Here is a 24,311-nt window from a genome sequence, read left to right on the forward strand (position 1 = left end):
GTCGAGAAAAGTGTAAATTTTTGGGGGCAAATGACATTGTTTACAGTAGTGACAATCGAATGATTCGAACAATTTAATGCCAAAATCACGATGTTCTGCCAGATATTGAACTACAAATAGTTGATTGTCAAATAAGGAAAGTTTAGAATAATTTATCTGCTTAAAAATGTGACGATTTTCAATGAAAATTTAACGAGAAGAGTCCGCTTAATTAAAAATATAGTTAAAAATTAATGTGACAATTTAGGATTGGCTCCTCTCAAAAACATATATGGCTGGTTCAGCGATTGTTTAGTGAGGTATTCCACCAGGATTTTTTACTTATCTGTCCTTATAAATGCTACAATGATCGATCTTGCACTGTATTAAATAGCACATTGCCCCCACCCAACAGACGATTCCTACCTCCTTCGCGAAAGAGTTCCACTAAGTTAAGTAATCGCGATATCAAGTATTGAAATGAGCAATTTACATACATTCAACAGTGTTTCTGACACTGTGACTGGGTATCATGATCAAAGTAAAATATCTGACTTTGCCTCATTTGCATTAATCAATATTTTAATGAGCTACAAAATATTAATGATCGAGCTACAAAATATTCTTTCTCATTTGACCACGGTCAGAATGGGAGAAGGTTGTACATTTTGGCCGTGGGTTGCAACAATGGGTCATGTAAAATTTGACTTGATACCTTGTGGATTAACTACAGAATACTGCGTCTGCAGATTCTAAATTAAAAAAAAAATCATTTATTTTTTATTCAATTGTAAAAATTGACCTTTAAAATCACATGGGTTTAACATGTTTAAATGCCTTAATCGCTCAGAATTTTGAGTTTTTATTTTTTTGTAACACTAAGTCTGTTTCACATAATCGTTACCATTTTTATGTAATCTGATTAAAAAAAAAACATCGTATACATACCCTCTGAGTGGTTGTAGTGACTGTACTGATGATCTATTGGTTCCTTGGATTACGACTTTTCCATTTAAAGCATAATATTTTCTTTAAAATATTCACAGGACACGCGATAAATTTTCATCTGGATTTGACATAAACTTCATCATGTTCATTGTCCATCACGTTTCCATGCTTACACGTTGCACACACTAGGGCTATTCCACCTACTGAAATCGCATCACAAAAAGGATAAATCATCGCATTTTAGCTGCAATCAATATCAAATAACTATGTTACGATAACTTCGCAAGATGAAGATTTACTTCCAACTTCCACTATGTCGCCATTTTGTTTCTTTACGATTGCAATACGACAAAACGAAATTCGTTAAAAATCGCAAAATTTTTCGGTAAAAAGTGAAAACAGATAAAGGAAAGTCATTTAATACAAATTACAAATAAAAATTACCCCAAAAATTATTTTTAATGGCTTAAATTAGCGATGCTGTTTTTGAATTATCCACTTCCGGCAGGATAATCCTACTTCCGTTGAGTGTTGGTAAAATGGGTAGGCAAACCCGGGCCGGGGCAAATTAAAAGCCGGGGCAGATCGAGATTTTTCAAATATCTCCGCTAAGACTCCACCAATTAATCTGAAATTTTCAGATTATGTTCCTTTAAGATTCTTTTGTATTCGCTGTTAAGATCGCCATAATATACGCAATATTTCTGATTTTCTGGGTGTTTGTTCATTTCCAGGTTGGTAAAATGGGTAGGCAAAATCAATACGACATTTCACGTTTTTTTTAAATAAAGACTCATTAAACCATTACAATTGTGGACTTTTCCAATATTTTACACTCTATATAAACGAAATATAATTAGTTTTACATTATAAAAGCTATAAGTATGCAGAATTTGCGCATTTTCAGAAAAGCCGGGGCATTAAAACCGGATCCGATCACCCGGGGCAAACCCGAAAATTCCGAAATAATGAAGGCAAATTGTTTGCATTGAAGGATGTTAGCTATTACATTTGTTACATTGTCCAACTCTAACCACATGGAGGTATTCTCAAAAGAGCCTGACACTTGTCAGATGACAAATAATCTCAACTAAAATAGAGTAAACCTATACAATTATTCCGGAATTTTCAGTTTTTTTCCCGGGTGATCGGATCCGGTTTTAATGACCCGGTTTTTCTTAAAACATGTAATTTTACGTAAATATTGCAACAACCAATGAAGAAATATAAATTTATAGTTAATACATATTCTTAAACACCAGAATTATTCATAACTATATGGACTTTTGGCAGCATATGTCTGAAAACGTAAATTATGAACTTGGGAAACTGCCTACCCATTTTACCAACTTGAAAATCAATAATCGCCGATAAAATCTCCAATATAAAGTATTTCATGGCAATTTTAGCAGCGAATATAAATAATCATGTATCAAATACATTCTGAAAATTTCGATCGATAGAGTATGAAGACGGAAATATGAAAAACCTCGATCTGCCCCGGCTTTTAATTTGCCCCGGCCCGGGTTTGCCTACCCATTTTACCAACACTTACTTCCGGTAGCATTACTAGCATTGACCTAGTTTCAAACCAGCATCAGGATAAGGATCAAACCAGGATCAGGATAAGGATAACTAGCATCAAAATCAGCAAGCAAAGGAAGCATCAAAATCAGCAAGCATAGGTAGCACCAAAATCAGCATTGATGCTGTAACAAAATTATTTCCCTGCACTGTAAATATATTTGAAATACAGGACATTAAGAAGAAATGTTGAAAAACTAGCTACGGTGAAAATAATTATGATAGCTTAACATTACAAACAAAGATCTAGTGTTTTGGAAAGTAACAACGAATTTTGAGACACCTTTTCGGATACAATACTTGTGATATGAAGCATTGTAATATATATATGAGGTCCGGAAAACGATAGAGAAGAAAATGCCATTTGGTTATAGATACTTTACTCATATAAATTTATTTTGTCGCATGCTTAACTTAAATACAGTTCCAAGTAGATCCAACCTGACACAAAGCAGTCCCACAGCAGTCCCAGTGGTTCCCAAAAGCAGTCCCAGCAGTCCCAATTATTTAGTTTGATAGGCGTGGCTTACTCAAAATTAAGCGAATGTAACTATAAAAGGCAGTTGAAATTGATAATGCATTTCTTTTCTTAAAAAGGTATTAACAAAATGTTAACAACTCGTATGCGACAGTCATCACAGTACAAACAAATAAAACAAACAAATAATAAGCATTTTAATTAACGTTCATACCCATTAATAACATGAATTTATTTAAACACAATTACGCCGTGTATTAATTTTTCACTGAAAGAAATAAAGTTCTTTACCGGGGTATTTATTACCGGGTATTTTATTTATAGAAATTAGCTTGAATGGATTATTTTCCATCAGAATTATAACTAAAAATAGATCTTACTATTTTCGATCAAGACCGATTTCCATACTATACTCTGAATGAATTTTTCTTTTTCTGGAGTTTTGGAGCATTTCAAAAAGTCTTCGAAAAATTTTGCCAAGTGTTATATAAGATTCAGTATTGATTTAAAGTCATGATTAGTTTCATTGATTTGCCAGTTTAATTATGCGTTAGACCAAAATTTAGTCGTAGGACATACACAGGTAAAATTGCAACGTATGTTCAACATATGTTGAACATATGTTCCGAAACATATGTTTGCCATAAAAAAACGAGCAACATATGGTTAACATATGTTTCTAAACATATGTTGATTATATGTTTAACATATGTTATTTATATGTTTTGTATGATCATATGATCAATATACGTTTATGAGCATATGTCAATTTTATTTCTTTCTTTACATTTTCCCATTAATAATTGGTATTTCCTTGGATTGCGATGTGAACTAAATGAACTAAATATTAAACTTGTCCTTAAATGCCTTAAGTTAACAATAAGAAATTAAAAGAACAAAATTGTAAGCATTAATCCTGCATTTATTTTTCAAATTTTTACAAAATTATGGCTTCATTTCCCTGACAGTGACTGCATTGCTTCTGAAATGATGAAGAAAATAATTAAATAATTAAGAAGTGCCAATGCCATGATAATTACATGCATTATTAATTAAAATATGGTACCACAAAAAGTAATTACCTTGAGCACTTAATCACTAATCAGTCCCTTGGATCATGGTCAAATGATGTGAAAACTTCTCATGTTAAGGTACGGGTGGAGCCTACAATGTAAAAATTCTGCTGATTGAGCTGTTGGAAATACAATAAAAACATTGCAAGTAATTTAGTTATATGTAATGTGATTTGAAACTATATAAATTAAATTGTGAAAAGTTAATGATGACAACGATTAGGCCAAACAAAAAAATAACTTTGTTTACTGTTACATGCTGAAATAAAATAGGGTCGGTAGGTAGGAATTTTTTTTTATTTTATTGAATTTTTTTATACACAAAATTAATTCACATGAATTGGTTGAATTACAAAACAGTTTTCCCATTTTATGGTGCCTTAATTACTGTTGTTTGGGCTTGTAATATGGGTGTGAACAATATAATCTTTCTTGCAAACTGCCTTACAACTCAGGGGTGTGCAATTACAAAAAAATTACGTACTAGCCCACAGGCTTGTAACAGCAGTAAAGTTACTAGCCCGAAGTGAAAAGTGACCAGTCCAAATATAGGGGCAAAAAATTGTAAAAACTAATATTGTAAAAACTTCATTGTTGAGAAAGTCAGGGTCCTATGCCATTCCTTTTAAAGTTGAAGTTTAAAAATTTTAAGAAATTATTACATGTATATATCTTCTCTTTTCTGAACATATTGCACTAGTCTAGCTTATCTAAAATGAAGCAAAAATCATTTTATTTTCATTTCAAACCATTAAATACAATTGATATATATTAAAGGTTAACCACATAACACTTAGCTGTCAGTTGATTGGGGGATCGTAAGTAATATGAAAGAGATATCTGCATGTATTTACCATTCACAGAGGAATGGAGGAAATTCGGATTAGGAAAAAAACGATCGTCTTTTGAAGTAAATAAGTCAGGTAGTATTGCAAAATGGATAAGATTAAAGTGATTTATGAACAGTAGGAGCATACTGCCTGGAAAATTTTCATTAGTTGGAAATTAAATGGGAAAAAAATAAGTGAAAATACCGTTTGTGTTTCTCATGTATTACATGCATAATTTTAATTTTTACTACCCCCAAAAACGGTAGCACCGGGCGTCAGGCGATGCTAGTTGCACACTCCTGCAACTGTCATGCAATGGTAATTAAGCAAATTGCAACGAAATCGATGATGTAGAAATCGAACTCACTGGTTTTGTTTCTGTACTTTCAATTTCGATTTCAAAGATGAATATAAAAGTTAAACTGAACCGGCCAGTAACTTCCGGATTTTTACGACGAAAAAAAAGTTTGGGTCGGCGATTAAAATTAGGGTCGGTCGGGTAACCGTAAACAAACATATTTTTTGTTACGCCTTACGACAGACAAGGGACAGACTCAGTTGGAAAAGCTCATGCTAGTCTTAGGCTCAGGTGAGCTTATAAGCAATAGCAATAACTTTTTCAAATTTTGACAATTGAATTTGGAATGTTTAAACAGTAAATACAAATTGCCAAAAATGCTATAGGCATGATTCAGAATGATGGAGATAAAAATGTATAACCCTTGACTACAAACAAACAGACAAGCAAAAAACAGATATTTTAAATACAGAATATCCATAAACTTTCATGGGAAGAATATATAAGAAAGTTTTAAGTTTATTACACAGTATTTACTTACCTATTTTGAAGCAAGCTTGGGGTCTTGGTGTCTGTTCTTCAATGTACATGTATTCATTATGAAAAGGGCAGGCTGTATATTAAACCTGTAAAAATATCAAATAATCATTTACACAGTTTATCATGTGCATATCTAACTACAACAGAGACTCTAGTTTCTCTGGTGTTGAAAAAAAATTAAATGTTAATTGATATATAAATAAATAATAAATTATCTGATACTTGTTTTTTAATTCAGTTTTTTTTTCAGTAGGCCTATTTTTTAATTTCATGAAATTAAATACACACATTTTTTTCTTATTGTTCTTTTGACACTTGTAAATCATGAACACGTAAACTTACTAGTACCTTGTTTGTTTGCTTTAGATGAAAATTTATCCCCATATGTAGATATTGTGTTGTTTTATGGCCAGTTATTCTCTCCATACCTTATAGGTTTTTAAAAATGTGCTGGAATATTGTTCTGTAAAAAAAAAGAGTTGCATTATTTAAAAAAAACCCATTAAATTAAATCATGAATTAAGATACAAGTACAGAAAGAATTTCCTAAAGAAATATTCTTTCCTTGAATAGTCATTACTGGTAAACACTATGATTAATAGTGTAAGTACCTGATTTGTCATCACGCAATCGCCAGTAGGGGTGGGACGATATACCGATACACCGATACATACCGATATTTTCCTCCAAGATACGGTTTACGATACAAGCATTCAAATATCGGTACGAAACGATACACGAACGACCTATCCAAAAAATGAAAATGAAAGTACCTGTGGTCCTTCCTGGAGGAAAATGGCGGCTTGTACGAAGCGAAGAGATGATGTTGATATTGAAAACACACTTTAGAACTAAGAAGTCGTTGGTTAGGGGTATAACGTTTTCACTTTTAAGCAGACTCGGAAGACTGGACAAGAAAAGTTCAGTATGAAATGCGTGCTATACACAGAAAGTGTCGTTTCCAGAACATTTGATATTATTAATTGTTAGTCCATCTCGTACTTTTTTGTTGTAATCTCAACTTGGCTACAGACTTTCAGCAATGAATTAATAATAATGTAAACGTGCTCGATGTTTTTAAAGGAAATTTTAGTCAGTGTTCTCTGATGAACTATACAACTATTTGTAAAGTATTTGTAAACAACTTCTGAATAATAATTTGGTAATATTAGTATGTACATATACTGTTGTTTTTGTAAAAGTTTTAGTCAATGAAATTGATAAACTCAAAGTATTGATTTCAAAGAAAACATGATTTGATATAGAATAATTTGCTGATTTAATTTCAAGACAAATAAATTACTAATTTTTTTTTGAATAGTTTTTTAATTTGACATAATATCGAGATACGTATCGTATCGTGCCAATATATCGAGATATGTATCGTATCGCAAGATGTGTGTATCGTCCCACCCCTAATCGCCAGTAGAATCGGCATTGGTTCAATAACTGTTCAATCGTCACTTAGTCAAATCAGCATTGGGTTCTTTGAATAAAAACGGCAATGGGACGCTGAACTTCAGTTGTTTAATACATAGGCCTAATAAAAACAACAAGTTTTCATTAAATTTTTTAAAGAACCGCATGGATAACGATCTGAATATAACATTTTACTTCAACTGCTACACAGTCTTTCTACTTTCACTTTCATATCGAGATCGTATATGGTCGAAGGTCCTAAATTCGACAGGGTCCGAATTTCGACGGTTTATATCTGGTTCGTTCTCGCGAGATCAGGCTGGTCTGTGTAAACATAGTGCCCCAGTGGACTTGCGATCATATTACCTATATCATGGATGAAAATGCATTTCAGACAGGAAAGTATTCGTTTCATATAGTTTTAGACGAAAAAAATGTCTGCCTTCCGTAAAATCACTTTTTGATACAAATATGAAATCTGATTGCTGGTTTATGATTGCTACAAATAACTTGACAAAATGCCGTCTGCATAGACTGACAATTCAGTAATGAAATTCACGCGACAAACTTTTGGAAAACAAGGCCAAACCAATTTTATTTTGAAGTTATCAGAACTGTATTTTTAAAAAAGAAAATAATGAATTAATCATATTTTGAATTAAAATCACAATGATTAAGTGTGTTGTTATACTTCAATTTTAATGATTTGTTGGTAATCATTTGCAATTTCCTGAAATTTAATGTATAATTTTCTTTGTTTGAAAATACATTTTTCCCTTTTTATACTAAAAGTACTACACTGAATCTTTACAAAGGAAATATTTCAATGCTTAGAATATTATGTTTTTTTTCTTTTAAAATTTTCCACCATTTCTACTTTTTAAAACAAAATTCTTTTCTTCTCTACTTACATTAAAAAGTACTAAAAATAATATTTAATAATGGTATTATATGTAAAAAAAAAAAAAATAAAATAAAAATAAATAAATAAAAAAAAAAATAAAATGCAGTTTGTTTTAGCTTAACTATTGTTTATATTTGTTGGCTGGTCCTATAAAAAGACATCAAAGTACATTTTGTTCACGCCTATTGGTGTGTATATTGGAAGTTTACGCCACAAGAAATTTTCAACAGTAACATAATTATATTCACAACATGGGCCCAGTATGATAGAACAAAGAATGGGGTGCCTAGTCAATATTGAGTCACCTGAAATACTGTTGCAGCACACAAGTTCTCTACCTACTATGACTACTGAGTAATTTCTCTGTCCTAATTGCATTGAGCATTGACAAAATGATGAAATTAAATGTTAAATTTACAACTATTGCCATTAATTAAATAGAGAATAATACATACCCTTTTCCATATCACATCCAGTATCAGCCCGAGACACCAATATCAGCCAGAGGGCCGAAGGCCCGAGGGCTGATATTGGTCGAGGGCTGATACAGGATGTGATGTGGAAAAGGGTATGTTTTATTATATTTATTACATACTTAGTAATAAAATACAGAACACATTAAGTTGAGAAGAAAATAAGTAAATAATCATGCACGGACTTCTTAAAATGTACACAGTCTTTTGCCTTATAAAGTTTAGGTTTGTTTCTGTACTTCTATTTCAAGTGTCCCCAATCCGTAAATTGAAAGTAATCTATTGTATTTGTACATTAAAATTAACCTTATTTTCAAAAAGTTAAAATAAAGAGAATATGAACCAACCAAAAATTGTGTATGATCACAAGTACTGTTTTTGTGGTTTAATTTACTGGAGTGTGATATTGACGTCACAATAGCCGTATCAACCCTGGAGGGCTGATATGGATTTGCAGGGCTGATATAGGTTATCAGCCCCGCAAATCCATATCAGCCCTGCAGGGCTGATACGGCTTTTGTGAAATCAGCCATATCGCATATGCAAAAAACCTGTATTTATTACTAAGTATGTAATAACATTATTTATATAGAGGAAAATAAAACAAACATGATTTTGTACACGTTTATTTTAATATATTTACATACCCACTGCTCTCTCCCACTATGAACCTGCAGGCTTCAACTGCGTTCATAACACTATAGACACAACTGCTTTTGCTATGAGTGCAATTGCTCTATCACACTCTTGTAGAACAATCTCTAGTACACCTACGTACCCTGTTGAGAAGTATATATATGAAATGTTTCATGAGAGGAATAAAAATAAGTTTTTAATAATATTCTTTGAAAAAAAGGAAATTCAGAATATTTAAAATTGCTGATTCACATCTTTAAAAATTTAATTTTGGTCAATGTATTTAATTGTATAATAAAACTTTTTAAAAATGTAGAGAACGGCTATATTTTTATTTTTTCGTATCATGCATATTTGTACAAAGAACGATAACTCTTCACACTTGGGTAATAACATTCAGAAAGAGAAATCTACTTCAAGAATGATTTCAGCTATTAAAAATAAATAGAAAAACTAAAAAAAAAAATCATAGAAAAGCATTCTGGAGTAAAAATCATTATAAAAGCATTCTCATTTTTCATCATAGATTTAAATTATTGATTTTTATCGGAGGGTTTCAATAACGTTGATCGATGACGTCACAACTGCATCAAAACAAAAATTAAGAGAATGTGATGACGGCGCTGCTTGTATCCAGATGACTGTGTTTGAGAGGGAAATACTTAATAAATTGTTTGTGATTTATTAGAGAAAAGGATCATTGATCAGGTGTAGTGATTTTAAAGCCGTATGTTTTTCATTACTAAAGACAAGAAGCTGCGTCCTTATGTAAGTCAGGATTTCCTCTGATATTCTTGAAAAACTCAAAGAATGCAAATATAAGTAATAAACAACGATTATTTAGTGAACATGGCATTATGAATAGCAATAGCTCTGCTGGCATATTTTCCATGATGCGCTAGCGCGCATCATGGAATATGCCAGCAGAGCAATTGCTATTCATAACGCCATGTTCACTGAATAACGTTGTTTATTTCTTAAATGTTTTAGTCATTTAAATAAGCCGACTACATGTACGATCAGTTTAAATTTGTATGTACTTGACTTGATAACCTTAGTACACTGTATCTTGCAAATAATAAATCTTACTGAATTAATCCAAATTTTGTTATACTCCTAAGTCATGATCAATAGCCTCATATACAACTCATTCTAGTAAGTGTATAATACACTCTTTCTACTGAAATCCCTATCCAATTTATATTTTTTCCTAAAGAATTTAATATTTCCAACTTAAGAGCCAGACCCAAATAACAATAATCCCCCCCACCAAAAAAAAATGAGTTATGAATTTGAATGACCAAAGTTAATTTCAGTAATATTTTTAACCCTGATGGTTTTGAATTCTCATCTGATGTAAATATTCCATGAACTTTATTCTCTAACCAATAAAATAAATTTATCAAGAATAGCTTTTATGAATATCAATTATTTTTAGTAAAACTACTAGCTTAAAACAATGTAATCCACCGATGAACATAAAATTCAGGTATGCCTAAAGCTTAAAGCAGAGAAAAGAACTTTATTCGGTAATAACCAATATCTGCCCCCCAAATCAAACTTTGATGGAGATATATTTAATTAAGTTCTTAAACAGGGGAGTATATGCTGACTTCAAAGCACTGAATATTTTCATAAGTAATGACGTCATATGTACGTAATGACGTCACAAACATGACGTAAATTACAGTTTTTTTAATGAATTTTACAGAAAAATGTACATATTTCGTCGGTATTTTGAGTAAAAGTCACCGAGCGCATGTGTGTTCAGGATCAATATTTTGATATGATGTGTAGAATGATAATATCAATGAAATATGTCAATATTGTTCCTGAACAAACTTGCGCTCTATAAATTTCAAAGCTAAAATTGTTGAAATTTTGTCCATTTTGTCCTCTTTCTGAAAAAGGATATATAATCGGACTAGTTTGTCACGTCATAAAAACCAAAATCGTGAATACACTACTTTGACACTATAATATTTTCTGTTAATTTATATTTCTCATACAATTTATTGAATTCAGCACATTTCAGGAAGTTTTCAAAATTTGACTTTTGTGGGGGCAAATATATGCAATATACCGCATATAGTTCTTTTCAGTAAACACAAGTAAAAAGCTGGAATTTTTTTCCATTATATTTTGTGAATTGTAAAGTATATCCTTTTTATTTAAAACCTTATTAAATTGACCTTGTCAGTAGTTGAAAATGAATAATTAATATTACATGATTCATGATCAGTTACCATTTTTCTGGGTCACAGCACATCTAGAGCTAATAACTTTAAATACTTACCAAAGCTAAAAGAAGAGAATTTCTAATTTAAGCAACTGGTTATAGCATACAGCAGATTATGCTCTTTAACTTGCATTGAGCATTAATTTGTCATTTTCCTTAATTTACCAGTCTAACCCTTATTTACCCAAATCACAGGTAAATGAAATTATCAATTCCTTTATTTCTAATGGTTATAGCCTTAGAAGTGCAGAATGCATGAGCAAGAGGTACATCAATCAAAATCCCCATCCCTAAAATGCTGAAGCAACTTTTATTCGCGTGCGAGAAATTTTCGCGAAGTTCGCGAGAGCCTCGTCATCGCGAATATTTCTCGCCGCGAACCGGTTCTTAAAGTCTTTGTTTTAATTAACAAGAGGACTAAATAGGCTTGATCGCGAAAATTAATCGTTGCAAACTAGTTTACCCTCGGTAAATCGCGAAAAAAAGTCGCCGCAAATAAAAGTTGGTTTTTAGTATCTTTGTGTCAGATTGTATTGTCAAATTTATTGTATGACTCATTACATAAGTAAAAATAATTAGCATGGCTCTAATGGGTAAGTGAGCGAACCTTTGATTGCCAATGAATTTGATAAAATTTATGTAATTGCCAAAGGAACCATGGGGCAATATTTCACACTTGAGAATCTCTGAATTTAATTTCAAGAGTACATCAGTTTGAAGTTTGAATAAAGCATTGGCTTTTCTTGGTTGATTGTGTTGTTTAATATACATGATATAGGGGGCATAAATTTAGCCGAATATGAATTAAGTTCCTATTGCATGATAATAACTTATAGCCTGATTTATTCTGAACATTACCCTTACAATATTTGAAGTTTCACTGTTAATCCTCAGATCTGGAAAAGGTATAACTTTGCTTTTGGGGGTTTTAGTTTGTTTGATTTTTGTTTTCCTATTGCAAAGTGCATTTAAAAGATCCCCCAATACTTGATATCGCGATTACTTAACTTAGCGGAACTCTTTCGCGATGGAGGTAGGAAACGTCTTTTGGGTGGGGGCAAAGTACTGCTATTGAATGCAATGCAAGATCGATCATTGCAGAATTTATAAGGACAGATAAGTAAAAAATCCTGGCGGAATACCTTGCTAAACAATTGCTTAACTAGCCTAATAATGTTTTAAGAGGAGCCAATCCTAAAGTATTACATTTTTAACGATATTTTAACTAAGCGGACTCTTCTCATTAAATTTTCATTGAAAATCGTCACATTTTAAAGCAGATAAAATATTCTAAACTTTCCTTATTTGACAATCTACTATTTGGAGTTCAATATCTAGCAAATCATAGTGCTTTCTTCATTAAATTGTTCGAATAATTCGATTGTCACTACTATAAACAATGTCTTGTGCCCCCAGAAATTTAGAACTTTCTCGACTCCCCCACAAAAGAGCGGTAGTAAGTTAGATCACCATTGGTATTCGCGATATTACGTATTGCATCACTTGAGAATGTTCAATTGAATAAATTTTTCGAAAAATGATAAACCCTGATTATAATGTTTTGATCATATTACTGTATTATGATCATCTACATTCTTGTAAATTCAAATTCATCTTGATATATGTTTTTGAATTTATTTTTTTTACTTGAGGTTCCTTTGTTTAGAATTAACATAAGATAAATTTCGTGTAATTTATATTAAGCTTTAAAGCAGGCACAGATCCAGGATTTCTTTCTAAGCGGGGGGTGGGTGGGTCTACGAATGGTATACCTACCCAAAATGTAACCCAGAAATTAATTAAGGAATCACTGTCTAGGTTTGAGAGTATGCCAGGGCATCAACAATAGTGGGAAACATGGGATAATTTGCATAACGGGCGAAGCCCGTTATGCTAAAATTATCCCATGTTTCCCACTATTGTTGATGTCCCTGGCATACTCTCAAAACTAGACAGTGATTTCTTATATTTCCATTTCATTGTGAAATAAAATTGTAGACTTAGACATTAAAAATGTAGACTAATAGATTTAAATTACACGAGGACTTCTAGCCAATTTCAATAGTAGTCGCACACTGACGTCAAACACAAAGGCAGCAGCACGAGATTTACATGCATATTTGGCCTCCTTAGCGTCAGACACAGAGACAGATGCGCACGAGATTTGCATGCGTATTAGGCCTCCTTAGCTGCTGACCTATCGACCTGCCTAATTTACATTCCGGCAGAATTATCAAGAAATAAATTCCCCCGACTTTCAAACAGTTATCACAGAGAAAAATATTAGAAATGGAAATATTGTGAATTATACTGAACTTAGTCTATTACGGTTTTAATTTATAATTTATCTAAAATGTAAGGTAACTCTCAATTTTGTTGGCAGGAAAATTGAGGTGTTGAACATTTCCTGACGTTGGAGATGTTTTATTGTAAAACGTGTCAAACTCAAAACATACGTTGAACATATGTTTGAAATAATCATATGTTGAACATATGTTAAACATATGTTAAACATATGGTTACCACAAACATATGTTCAACATATGTTTTGAGTCGGCTATATGTTCAACATATGTTTTAAACATATGCTAAGCAGAGGTTTTAATCATGTGTTAAACATATTGTGAAAAATTCATATGTTCAACGTATGTTTAACTTATGTTCAACATATGGTTCTCAAAACATATGGTGAACATACGTTGCAATTTTACCTGTGCATGTTGGTGGTTTGACGAAGATATATGTGCTATAATTTGTTCAAAAATTAGGGAAAAGTATGTAAATCACTAAATGTATAACTGTAGCTACTATGGTTGTACTGTTGGATCAACAGTATAGCTAACCAATACACCAAAGTATAAATTTCTGATCATTTATTGATGATGAAGCAGATGATATGTGATGCGATGATGTGTAAAGACGATGGTAAAAAGCTACAAAATACAAGAAAACTTGATGTACACAAAATCACTGAATGCATGTAAACATAGCACATATGAACTGATCTCAAATTCACATTAAGATATACAAAGGGAAACCATTTCAACATATTTCTGTTGTACAATAAAGTTTAAAGAATTTAGACTAGGTTTAAATGATTACAATTACCGATTTATCAATATGCACACATCAATCAAAATAAAGTTCAAAAATGGCCGCCATAGATCAAGTCATATGTATAGAAAACTGTGTACAATTAAACTCATATTTCTCTAATAAAAACAAATCTTGCAAATAACATCTTTGTTAGATAAACAATTTACATCAATAAACTTACATTTTGAGCTGACCAGGATCAATGAAAATAATGAAAATATGGTAAAACAGGTGGACAGGAGCAGGTTGAAAACCCGCGAAATACAGGAAAACAATAACACAAAAGAGTTCCACAAAATAAGATAGGTCGTACATAAAATAATTCTAATAACAGCACAATGGTTATTGTTATCATTTTTAGTTAAGTGTGAAGTTTTGCATTACGTCACGATCTTTTTCGACAGATGAATCCAGCGTAAACAATTCACGCACCCGATGTGTGATTGGTCAAATCATACAACTCATATTATCAACATTGTCACGGAAATAGCCTTTTGCATTAGCAGCCAATCAGGGATTAGAAGAAAATTCCAGTCGAAAGGCTTGCAGTTAGGAGGCGTGTGCTATTTACGTACCTTAAGCGAAGCTGTCAAACTATATCGTGACGTAACGTAAAACTCCACACTTAACTAAAATTGATAAATTGATGCTGACTGACGTTTTCCATACCGATTGTAAGTTCATTATTTATACAATGAATTGACGACGGATTTCTCTGTTACTTCCCCAATACGACAAGAAGCACACGGCGGGTGTGACCGGTAAATTATCAGAAAAATTTGCCCTCTCCAACATGGAAAACAATCTCGAATGTGTCTTTCGCCTCAAACGGAAATTCTGGGGCCTCGGTTTCCTCCGACCCCCACCCCTCTTCGTTTATCAAATGGATGGCTCTGCATACATGACGTGATTTACAAATTACGTCATAATACCCTTACTGAATAGCCTTTTGTAGAAAAAAAATTCTAATTCCCATTAGTGAACTCCGCTTTAATTAGCTCTCGTGTGAACTCGAATTCGCAGTTGTTAACTTTGCAAATTTACTGCAAATTAAACTCTCCGTGTGAACCAGGCATTAAATAATTAACAGTATAATTTATTAAAGAAGTATTTTTCTAATGTAAAAATTAAAAAAAAACAATTAATTCACTCACAGTCTACACTTGAAGCATACAGGAATGTAACAATGTTTGTAATTCATTTTACATAGCCGTTTTTCATGAAATGTACACCCAGGGTAAAAATGACTCCTTAAAAGCTCCAATCATAAATATGCGCCTCTAATCTGTATTTTCATGCATGACAACTTTGTCACTCAAGAGGGCTGGATGGTTGTTGCCATTTTTAGACAATATTGATCTCCATTAGAAGAAGAGCTCCATATAAAGATATGCAAAAACGATCAAATCTTAAAACTAAAATGTATGAAATTTTTCTTTGCCAAATGATAGTTGACAGATTACGATATCATATCTAAGAAATTAAGTAATACCTGATGGTTAATCTGTTGACCCCAGCCTCCGTAAGCATTATTAAAAACTGGTGTGTTCCAAGGAAAGCTCATATGGTCTGTCTTGTTAATTCATTAAAGATATGAATAGATCTAAGAATGATCACCTTCTTATTTATGATTATCATGATAGTTTATATAGTTTCTGCAATGACAAATGGCATCAATGGATAGACCAAAACATATAAAATGATAAAGAAAATACGTTTCTCTTGCCCTCAATGTACAATTTAATTGAAATAATTCAAAGTAAAATAAGGTTTATTTTCAAATAAAGCGATTCATGTTAAAAATTTCGTGTATGTATTTTTGTGGTTGTCAATGTCTATCTTTTTGTTATTTTATAAAACCTTTAAATTGTAAACCCGGTGCTTCCTGTGATCCAGATCCATAAATTTTATCAAGGCCTTAGCTGTTTCAGCCGATCAGATTGCCGCGCAAGACATCCTATATACTTCTTTGTTTACTCGGAGTGCTGACGCGAAATTTTTGTGGACAAAAAAGCAAGTGTTTTCCTTGTAATAATCAACTCATCGTTCTGTGCTTCGGCAGTTAAATTTTGTAAGATCCATTGTTTTGATCTATCCAACTGTGCAACTTGCAGTACTACCAGACTTATTGACTTGCAAAACGATCGGTTTTTTCCGAATTTCCTCCATTCCTTCGTTATGACATCTCAAGAGACTTTATCAGTCTCACACAAGGAAAGGAGAAGGGAGCTGGTTTCAATCAGACTGTAAGCCTCAACCCGGATTGTTTCAATCTCCGCATTGACAGTGAACAGTATCTTGTTTGGCCAGGGGTGGCCTCACTATTACTATTTAGCAGAATAAGCTCCCTACGACAATTCACATCATTTCCCGTAAGATCGGATCTACTATTTATACACAATGGTGGAAATGACCTGGTCTGCAGCACTCCGAACATTCCGAATCTTAAAGATATTATTTATTGCATATGCGCAACATTTAACGCATGGTTGCAGAGTTAAACAAGTCAAAATTCGCCGAATTCTCAGACGGGGCCCTAGACGCTGGACTGCTTCCTTCAACACTAATGTTTGAATGCGTACAAGGAACTTGCTTCAGCCTGTGACCGTCTGAAATTTGTCATCTTTTTTGGTAACACCATGGATTTTGGGCCTCATGCAGTGGACCTTTCGGCAGTGGCTGGTTTTCATATTTGATCAGAGCTCCATGAAAATACACTAGGAAACATCTTTAAAGCATTAAATCTCTCAGTCTGCATGTTTCTCAAAATATTTAGATGGGGATTTTTCTTGTTTATATTGTACTTTAATTTAGTAATTTATAAATACTAGTATTTATAATTCTATGAATACATGTTTCAAAAATCCAAAAGACGTTTTAATCTGACTTTACTGCAATTCTCATTCTAAGCGATCTATTGTGGAATATAAATCCGATGTTTTCCATAGTATTAAGATGTAATTTTTTGTGGCAACTGAATATTATATAATTTCAAAGTATACTAGCAAAGCTTATAAATATGTTCATAAACATGAATATTAATGATAATTATTTATCAAATGCCACCTCTTAAAATTCGAAAATCATAAAAACTAAACTGACTGGGGAATTTTCTGAAAAGTACTTCAAATGTCAAGGTTTAGAGAATTGTAATGCTTTTATCTTTCATAATATCATGATAAATATATAGTACACATGCAAAAAGCATACCAGACTTATCTTTTTTACATGTATTTCAAAATTATCTTGTATATCGACACTTAGAACTATTTGTTCAGTACATCACAGGTTAAGGTCAAGGGATAATGTCGAGAACCATGGCAATTTACAAAATACATAGTACCAAGCGATATATGTGCAAAATATCATATCCATACTTCTTAAATTTCTCAAGATAAAGGGTGTGACAATTGGACAAACAGAAAAACGGACAGACAGACTAACAAACTCCGGGTAAATCTCTAAGTGCATGCTGCATTTCTCCACAGGCGACAAAAATGCCAAGATGAAAATCCTACAACTATCAGTACAGAAACATTTATATGCATGAGAACCAAGTGACAAGTGAGTAAACTCAGGTGACCTATTGTTATCCGCAATCGTCCGTTGTGTGTTAACATTTAAGCATTTTTAGCTTCTTCTCTGCAACCACTCAACCAATTTCAACCAATATTAGTACAAAGCATCTATGGGGGATGCGGAACAAAATTTTCATGGTCCCTGTCCCCCCTTGGGCCTGAGGGGATGGGGCAAAAACCACTAAAATTAATGCAATTTTAAAAAGTCTTCTTCTTTACTCCTGGACACCAATTGCAAACAGTCAAACTGTTGGAATAATTGCAATCAGCATTACGTCTTCTACTAAAATCAGAAATTCATGGCCCCAGGACCAGGGGTTTTAGTGCTAGGGTGGAGCTAAATAAATTATATTGTGAAAATGTATTATTTCTTTGAAAATCTTCTTCTGTGCACCTGAGCATTAAATAAACAAACCAAGTAAATAGTTATGTTAAATAAGGCTGTATTTTCAAAATCGTAAATTTTATGGCCCCAGGGTCAGGGGTACTGGTGCTATGGTGGGGCTAAATAGATTTTTTAGTGAAATTGCCTAAATTTTTTGAAAATCTTCTTCTCTGTTTCTGCTCCTGGGTATTCAATAAACTAACCATTAACATATTGTAAAATCACATTACGCAGATATGTTAAGGTTACAACCAAATATTCTATTTGCCTATATGATATGACGTCAAAGTAAGCTATATGACGTGAACTTTAGAGATTACGAAGTCTTAAAATTGATATTTAAGATTGATTTGAGGTCGTAAAAATGAATCAAAATATAAACGGAATCATGTCGTTTCTGGGTCTATTCATTTATCACAGGGGTTAAATATTAAAGCCGTGACATCATAACTGTTGATCAGTATTAGCAGAATTAAAGTGAAACGTAACAAGAATTCATGTAAAGAAACACAAGAAATCGGAGTTTAAAAGTATTTAGAATGAATATCATGTGTGATTCATGTGGGAAAAAAGCTTGTGAATAAGGTCTTCTTCTTACAATAAAAGCAGACAGTGTGTTTACTTGCCTATCAGCCTTTCCTCTGTCGTTTGCAACAAAAAATATGCAAAAGTTAGACACTACGCCGCATACTTTGAAACTTAAATTTTTGTTTCTATCTTAAGTTCTTCTTCTATTGTTTTTGGAAAGTGCTGCTAGAATCGTATAGTTAACGGGAATAGATACATTTTATCGATATCATGAACAAAATGTGAAAATTTTGGGAAGGTGTCGTCCAAAAGTGTTGAATAATTATTTCTGTGATAGGACAGTAGGATTCTAGCAGCACTTTTCATGTTACAGAGATGTTTTTCATGACTATTATTACAAATTGAAATTAATTTTCCCCGGAGTAGAGTTGAACTTTTCACTTTTTCATTAAGGCATATTTTTGAATTATAGATGGTGACGTCGTGGTGTAGTGCTTCCTGTAGTATAAGTCCCATTGAGGTCTATAGAATGCATACTGATAACAAAACTTTTAGCCATGACTTTTTCGATTTATAAGTGTTACATAGTATAAAAATGTGTTAATTCGACGAATTCCGTGTATTGCCTTAACAAACCTGCGTATCGTGGGAGTTTTATTTTCGTGGTTTTCAAGGTAAATAGAGCACAACAAATTTATGTCCACCACGACATAATGCACATATAGTACTACTGAACAATTCTTCAACCTCGAAAACAAATCCACAAGGACCTATATATTTTCCGCAAATTTACGAAAATTTGACCTCTCTAAAAATATGTGATTTTACAGTAGTTCATATGAAAAAGGCTGGCTTTTCCAAAATTGTTTGGCCTTTCGGATGAGATGGTATAAACCGAGGTCCTGTGTCGCAGTAGGTGCTGGCACGAAAAAGATCCCTCCCTACTCAATTGCCCTGCCAAGTATAGGACAAAATTTGAAGCTCTCTCCCAGCAAGTGGTGGCGTCTCCATATGAGTGAAAAATTTTCTAGAATAAGTTAAACAATATACACTCGATCAATCAATCAATCCAAAAGTGTGAAGTTTATGACCCCTAGGTCAAGGGCTCTGATGTTAGGGCGAGGCTTTATTGATTATATAATAAAATTCTATAAATTGTTTGAAAATCTTCTCTTCTGAGTATTAAATCAACTAATCTAGTACAAAGTGTTATGTTGAGCAAGAATGTCTCTTCCTTCCAAAATTGTGAATTTCATGGCTCAGGGTCAGGGGTTCTGGTGTGAGGAGGGACTCTATTGATTGTATAGTGAAAATACATTAATGCGTTAAAAATCTCTGAAAATTGCTCCTCGGTAATAGATATACATTCCAAGTAAATGTAAACATAAATCAATGTTTGTCTTTATTTTCTCAAGAGAAAAATATATGAAGATTGTAGGATATCTTTTTCATGAAGATGATACAAAAGATGGTTTGCACAAAACTTCATTTTCGTAAACATTTAACAAAGTTAGTTAGTTGTTTTTTTGTTGTCTTTGAAAACAAGAAATATACAAAAGGATTTGAACTATAACTTAACAAAATGAGAATGAAAACAAGAGTTATAATTCTGCTGCTGATAAAAACATAACTAAGACCCAGAATATTAAGTATGACATTTGGGAAATTAGCCACAATCGAAATGATGATAATGGCTGCCAACATAGCAGACATCTTTTTCTGAAAAGATACGACGGATTTTGAAATACCTTTTCGAATGTTTATGATATTTAGGATATGAAGTATTGAAATTGGTATTACAGATCCAAAAAACAAAAAAAATGAAACTAAAAAGATCAACAATAGCACTGTGCGCACGGGTCATAAGATTTTCATAAAACAAATACAGATGCACGCTGTACAAGATCGCCACTATGAGGGAACATATCCAAACCCCAAGTGACATGTACACCACCTTATTGTACGTAAAGGTTAGACTGTAAAACGGCTTAATTATGTAGATGTAACGGATAATAGCGATGATCAGAACGTGGAAATTAGATGATACAGTTGTCAATGCCACGAGCCCATAAAAATACTGAAATGACGCAGCCCAGGGAAATTTGTTTTCAAATATGCTGAAATATCTCAGAATCAGGGTGAAAAAGTCGGCAATGGTGGAACAAAAAATTCCGGTATAAGTTGGTATTTTAAGCTTTTTCTGAAAGATAAATAGAAAAATAATTGCAAGGTCTCCGATGACTCCTGCAATAGAGAAGGTAGAAGCTATGATAAAGATTATCTCGTCTATGAGTTGTTCATCTTTGTTATTCCCATTAGATGCTTTGGTGAAAGTCTGATTTGTACGGTTGTACCATTTAGGATGAATGGTGGAAGAGTAATTTGTCAAGTTATTCCACATAGAATCCATATTTAAAGTCAGTTTCTCCCGAGTGTTTTCTTAAACGCTTCAATTTCTCTCTTTTCTTCGTTAGACCTTTATCTGAAAACATTATTTTTCCATTAAAAACAGTCAATTACGCTAAGTATTAAGCTATCCAAAATTATTATTATTGTTGTTGTTTTTTAAATTCATAGTCAAAATTCATCTTTTTTTCGAATAGCAAACAACGTTATGAATCAAACATTGCAAGCATAAATAAATAATTTAAGGTTGTCCTTTCTAAAGAAAAAGATAAAAAAATTCGAACTCACAATCGTCAGTCTAACGTGCTGCTGATTACGCCACACACAAACACACCCTCTCTCACACACATCCTGCCCCTCTCACACACAGTCTCACCCTCACACATACACACATTTGATTTGGACACGTACAGCATGTGTCAAATCCTGGTAACTATTTCAGCATAGTACATAAAAATTAAACATTATTATACAAAAACTAGATATTATTCTTTTTAAGTAGAATTGAAGGTAAATATTTTTTAGTCTTAACAAATTTATGAATGGAAATTACACACAAGAAATGTCAACCTGAAAAATCTGCAAGATGTGTTTCTATATTCTTCTTAGTTTTCCTTATTTACAAATTTCTCAAAAATAACCTCTCATTTGATGGAAACAAAGGCGTCTTAAAGTTCAATTTTAAACAAAAATAGCACCAACATGTGTCCCTTTCCTGATTAATGACGTCACCATCTCCAACTCAATCTCTTTAAAAATTTCGTTTCATCCGCAAAAAAGTGACGTAGGTTGTTAAATATTCAAGTCATTAATTATAGATATTGGTTCATTATACTTATGAATTTGATTAATACCGAGACAGAATATCGGCTATAATTTCTCTATATAACACTTTAAAATATCTTTACATTGACTTCATAAAAAAATGATACAGCAAAAATAGTTTAAAGGGAATTTAAGCGATCAAAGAAAGACTTTCGTTAAAACAGTAATTCATTATTCGTTAATAGCGAATTCCTGAGAAATCCTATTAGGAATTTGATATAAAACAATCAGTTAGTCTTAGAACAATGAAAAAACTCAAATCTCCTGAATAAATGGCTTGTTCTTGTATTAAGTCCTTGTGCATTTTATTATCAAAATTATTACCTAGAGCATTAAATTTCAAATTTTATGTACATTTATATTCAATGAAATATGTAATGAAAAGTGTTCTATGCTCATGAAAAAACGTGATAAAATATCACAGGGGGGGGGGGGGGGGTGGGGTTAAAGTTACTTTGTTATAGCCGTAAACTGATATTGTAGTCGTATGCGTTATATACGGCATATATAATTAAGGACTTTGTCTAATAAGACTTTGAATAATAAAAATTCGATATAGCTGTAAATAAGCTAAATCCGAGTTTGTTATTATCGTGTTTTACAGAAATATCCATTAATTATAGATTACGCACATTCTTTCAATATATGAAATATCTTTAGGAATTATAATTTTACAAAAATAACAACAATCAAACTGAAATTATAAAATTGTTTCATTTGAATCATATAAGTCAACTTTAACAACAAGATTTGGGTTGGTATCTAAATATCAGTACTGTAATATTATTTAATCAAACAACCGGTCAATTAAAAGGGGAATCAATCAATATAACATTAACTTAGCGTTATCTTTCTTTAAAATCAAAATAAAATGAAACTATAGTCATTCATACAGTATAAATTTCTCCCTTTTTTATATAGAAAATGATGTCGATATAGTTCAGAATAAGTCATTATCTATTTTATTTTATAACTTTAGTTCAAAATCATAAACACATATTAAATTCATACGGATTATTAAACAAAAATCACTTCTCTTTTTTGCTTCAACGAATATATACAGGGGCATACTGTGAAATATACATGGGTTTACCGTAGTTGTCTGTAGGAAACAGTTGCCATACAGTGACATACTGTAGGCGTACCGGAGCCTACTGTATGTAACTGTGGCATGTTGGGGATACATACAGTGGCATGCAGAGATTTACTGTATATACAGAGCTAGCATACTATGGCATACTGTATGTATACCGTAGATTACTGTGCAAATGCTGTAGGATACAGAGAAAGACAGGGGATTTTCATACGGACAGGGGTTTTAAAAGCCAGTAGTGTCTTCTACTATTTATTATATCTTTAGCAGGGATTTACTACCTCTTTCTGCTTTCAAATGAATTATATGTATTCATATGTAACCTTTGCATCTCTCCCATCTATTCTTGAATAACGGCTAAGGGTGTTTTCAATTGGTTCACAAAAGATAGAAGGCTTGCAGCTCTTTTCTCGTCGACTGCCTCATCTCGCTTAAAATTCATTTTCCTATTTCATGAAAATATATGAGATGTGTAGACTTCGATATCAGCTCTCCACATAATTTGTTTTCTTCATTTTTAAGTGAAACAAATCACTCTAATAAAGATATTTGAATAGTCTGTAGAAATACGGCTTATTAGATTCCAAGAAAAGCTTTCATTGTTTTAATTATTTTCAGATTTATTTTTAAATATTTAATTCAGTATTCATGGGATTTTGGTTGCAAATTGAAATTAATGGAGTGTTCTATGAATTTCTGTAGAAGAAACAGGTATAGAGAATTTCAAGAAATACTTCAATGATTACACATTTTTTAAAAAAAAGTTCTTGTTTTAAGGTATGTTTTTAAAATTAGAACCAACGAAAGGGGTCGCACAATTTTGCGCCAAATGACACGAGTAAATTATCTGATACAGAGAACTTTTTACATGTGCACAATTCGGCATAGTAACGAGCATGCAGGAACAAAACGATTTAAAAATAAATCTGAAAATAATTAAACCAATGAAAGCGTTTCCTGGAATCTAATAAGCCGTATTTCTACAGACTATTCAAATAT

At 32.4% G+C, this 24,311-nt stretch overlaps 1 protein-coding gene and 1 long non-coding RNA gene across 3 annotated transcripts in view; one reads left to right on the forward strand and one right to left on the reverse strand.

Moving 5' to 3' along the window:
* Nucleotides 1-24,311, forward strand: part of LOC134267468 (synaptogenesis protein syg-2-like) — a 124,259-nt gene that overhangs the window by 29,208 nt on the left and 70,740 nt on the right. The window lies entirely within an intron of this gene.
* Nucleotides 3,891-6,370, reverse strand: LOC134267465 (uncharacterized). 2 transcript variants are annotated; one of them, XR_009992162.1, is made up of 5 exons: nucleotides 6,342-6,370; nucleotides 6,079-6,193; nucleotides 5,732-5,816; nucleotides 4,072-4,153; nucleotides 3,891-3,971 (listed from the first exon to the last, which is right to left on the reverse strand). It is a non-coding gene; the product is annotated as an uncharacterized LOC134267465 (long non-coding RNA). The 2 variants fall into 2 exon arrangements; XR_009992163.1 differs by lacking the exon at nucleotides 4,072-4,153.

The sequence above is a fragment of the Saccostrea cucullata genome, unplaced genomic scaffold (genome assembly GCF_032062105.1).
Source record: "Saccostrea cucullata isolate Sc308-1 unplaced genomic scaffold, CSIRO_AGI_Scuc_v1 ctg1132, whole genome shotgun sequence".
In the NCBI taxonomy this organism is placed as follows: domain Eukaryota; kingdom Metazoa; phylum Mollusca; class Bivalvia; order Ostreida; family Ostreidae; genus Saccostrea; species Saccostrea cuccullata.